Below are 4,205 nucleotides of genomic sequence, written 5' to 3' on the forward strand. Positions count from 1 at the left end.
GCGATGGTGAAGGGGGGGAGAGGGGAAGGGGCGGATGTAGATTTTGAGGATGTGGGAGAGGGCCAGATCAAGGTTGATTTTTATTAAGCTGGAACTTTATCTGAGCATGGCAGTGAATGGCAGAGCCACTGAAGAGAGTAAACGAAATGCTATTGTAACATAAGAATAAAAAAATTTAAAAAAAAATGCTATTGTAGCTAGCTCATGCTGGCGGTATTCAGAGAATGGATTTGAGGGAGTGTGACCAGACATGGGTAGAGTAGTTACGACACTATCACAATATATAGTCTTGGAAGGAGATTCAGAAGTCCTGCTGAAGCAGGAACAGAGAGGAAGGGATGGATTGGAAAACTGTTAAGAGGTCGAATCCAGGGGTGCCTGAGTGGTTCAGTCGTTGAGCGTCTGCCTTCGGCTCAGGTCATGATCCAGGGTCCTGGGATTGAGTCCCGCATCGGGCTCCCTGCTCGGCGGGAAGCCTGCTTCTCCCTCTCCCACTCCCCCTGCTTGCGTCCCTGCTCTTGCTAGCTCTCTCTGTCAAACGAATAAATAAAATCTTAAAAAAAAAAAAAAGAGGTCGAATCCATAGGACTTGGTCATAAATTGGCTATGAGGAGAGGGAGGAAATTCTAAGACTGCCAAGTTGTTGGCCTTACTGGGTAAATGGTAGTGATATGGACTGAGATGGGGCATATAGGAAAAGAAGCAGATTTTGTTTGGGGAGAAGGTAAAATGGCACATTTTCCACAGCCTGGATGGGATTAACCTGACTGGATACCTAGCAGATTAAGTCAACTTTGTGTTTGTTGAGTTTGGGATGCCTAAAGGATGCTCAAGTGGTAATGTCCAGGAAGCCATGCATGTTTAATTCCATCACTCTGGGAGAGTCAGCACTAGACATTTATGGTAGATCTGGGACTTGTCAGCATATAATATGGCCGTTCAATCATGACACTGAATAATATAACCCAAGGAGAATGTGTATTAAGAAGCACAGGTTGGAAGCCTGGTGAATATCAGCATTTCAACCAAGGGAGAAGGGGTGCCTGGGGGGCTCAGTTAGTGAAGCATCTGCCTTCGGCTCAGATCATGATCTCAGGGTCCTGAGATTGAACCCTGTGTTGTGCTCCCTGCTCATTGGGGAGTCTGCTTCTCCCTCTCCCTCTGCCCCTCCCCCCGCTTGTTCACTTTCTCTTGCTCCGTCTCTCAAATAAATAAATAAAAATCTTTTTTTAAAAGATTTTTATTTATTTATTTGACAGAGAGAGACACAGCAAGAGAGGGAACACAAGCAAGGGGAGTGGGAGAGGGAGAAGCAGGCTTCCCACTGAGCAGAGAGCCTGATGCGGGGCTCGATCCCAGGACCCTGGGACCATGACCTGAGCTGAAGGCAGATGCCCAACGGAGTGTCAATGAGATGACTAAATACAACAGAGTGTCAATGAGATGACTAAAAGATATCTGCTCATTCATTTATCCATAAAATATTTATTGAGTAGCTTGTATGTTCGACATGCTTTAAAGATTATTTATTTATTTATTTAGAGCATGGGAACAGGGCGAGGGGCAGGGGGAGAGGGAGAGAGAATCCCAAGCAGACTCCGCAATGAGCACAGAGCCTACCTCGGAGCTCAATCCCACAACCCTGAGATCACAACCCGAGCCAAAATCAAGAGTAGGACACCTAACTGACTGAGCCACCCAGGCTCCCCTATATTCATCATGCTTTAGCAATTAAGACATCAGGCTCCAGAGCCAGGCTGCCAAAATTTGAATCAAGTCTCACAATTTACTTGCTGTTTGACCTTGGGCAAGTCATGACCCTCTCTGGGCTTCTCTTTTCTCATCTGTAAAATGGCAATGATAACAGTTATCACTTCATGAGGATTGAACAATAGATGGCATGGTAATCATATCATAAATGATCTCATCATCATATATTGGCCACTCTTCTGGACTGCAGGGATGCAGCTTGAACAAGATAGACTAAGTCCCTGCTCTTACAAAATTTCCATTCTATTTAGAGGTGAGGGGAGTACAGACCATAAACAAACAATGACAACAAAAACAGAGGATGAGAAAATGGCAGATAAGTGCTAAAAAAAGATGATATGATGGGAGGCTGGGTCAGATGGGACACACTAGGCAGGATGGTCAAAGTAGGCTTTTCTGAGGAGGTGACATTTATGCTGGAACGTGAATGACCAGAAGGGATAAATCATGAGGGGCAGTGAGTTTCCAGTTAACAGAGAACAAATGCAATGACCCTAGGGAGGAACACATCTGGTGTGTCCAAAGAAAAAAAGAACCTACATTTTTTTAAATCTTTTTTTTTTTTTTAAAGATTTTATTTATTTATTTGAGACAGAGAGAATGAGAGGGAGGAGGGTCAGAGGGAGGAGCAGACTCCCCGCCGAGCAGAGAGCCCGAGGCGGAACTCGATCCCGGGACTCCAGGATCATGACCTGAGCCGAAGGCAGTTGCTTAACCAACTGAGCCACCCAGGCGCCCAAGAACCTACATTTTATCTGGCATCATGGCCCATGATCTTTTCACTATACCTCACAGTCTTTTTTTTTTTTAAGTAGGTTCCAGACCCAGTGTGGAGCCCAATGCAGGACTTGAACTCACGACCCTGAGATCAAGACCTGAGCTGAGATCAAGAGTCAGATGCTTAACTGACTGATCCACTCAGGTGCCCTACCTCATAGTCTTTCTGATGCAGGTCATTTTAATAAAGCCACAGGCAAATAGAAAGCTCTAAAATTCACATAGCAGATACTATGAGTTGGCTCACTCAAACATATTCTAACCCCTTTCTTTCAGGAAAGCTAAAAACTACATTCTTAGACTCTCTTCCATTTAGATTGAGGTCTGAGACATAGTTTCTGCCAACCTATGAGGCACAGAAGCAGGATAGTGGTTGAGCCCAGAGAAAGAGAGCAGATTCTCTGCTACGCTCTGTAGTAGAAGCATTTGGTTCTTCTGGGGGTGTGCATTAAAACAGTTCCATGTTGAAGTAGGGCATTTTTTTTTTTTCTGGCTGCACTCTCACTGTGTAGCATTCAAGCCTGGTTCTCTGGTCTTCCAGAACATTCTCTGAGCTTTCTCCTTCCTTTCACGTATTTATTTCTGGTTAAACTAGCTGGAATGAATTCTGTTGTCTGCAACAGAGAACTTTAACATGTATAATGTCCTACTAATTCTGAACTCTCACCAGCTTCTCAACCTCTTCTTCTACCACACCCTGTACCCTTCATCTTTGGTACATCTAGCTTTGTCTAAGAACAGGAATCTCAACCCACTCCAGAACTGCGCCTCTTCAGCTGAATCCTCCAAGATGATTTCTCTTCTGTTTGACCGAGTACTTCTGGGTCTGGTACAGAGCTAGGAACAGTGAAGGCTATAATGGTGTATAAACATTGGTCTTGTCATGGGAATAGGAGATCCCAAGACTTAAAATGAAAACAGTCATCACAAGATTATGTAAAAGTGATTAGAGAATAATAATGATTAGAAAATAATAATGATCATAACACAGTAGTTCTTTGTTTAATGAGTGCTATGTAGGTACTAGGTCATAGAATAAGAGCATTACATGCATTCTCTAATTTCATCCTCAAAGTCCTATGAAACAGGTATTATTATCATGCACTTTAAAAGACGAGAGAGGGGGGGTGCCTGGGTGGCTCAGTCGTTAAGCGTCTGCCTTCGGCTCAGGTCATGATCCCAGGGTCCTGGAATCGAGCCCCGCATCGGGCTCCCTGCTCAGCGGGAAGCCTGCTTCTCCCTCTCCCACTCCCTCTGCTTGTGTTCCCTCTCTCGCTGTGTCTCTCTGTCAAATAAATAAAATCTTTAAAAAAAAAAAAAAAAGACGAGAGAGGGGAGGCTCAGAGAGGTCAAATGACTTTCCCAAAGGCACACAGCTAATAAGTGGTAGAGGCAGGATATCACCTCCCAGTCTAACCCCAGAGCCATGCCCTAAAAACCACGTGGTTGCCATGTGCTGGGCAGGGAAACAAATGTTACCTTATTTCATTTTCTCAGTGATTATGTGAGGTGGATACTATTTCCCCCACATAGCAGATAGGGAATTGAGTCTCAGGAAGGCCAACATTGCACAGCCCTTAATGGAAGAGCCGCAGCTTGAACCAGCATCTTCTGCTCCGAGGTCTAGGGTTCTTCCTGCTCAACCCCACTTGTCTTCC

The sequence above is a fragment of the Mirounga leonina genome, unplaced genomic scaffold (assembly GCF_011800145.1).
Source record: "Mirounga leonina isolate KUSES-001 unplaced genomic scaffold, KU_Mleo_1.0 Mir_418, whole genome shotgun sequence".
NCBI lineage: Eukaryota > Metazoa > Chordata > Mammalia > Carnivora > Phocidae > Mirounga > Mirounga leonina.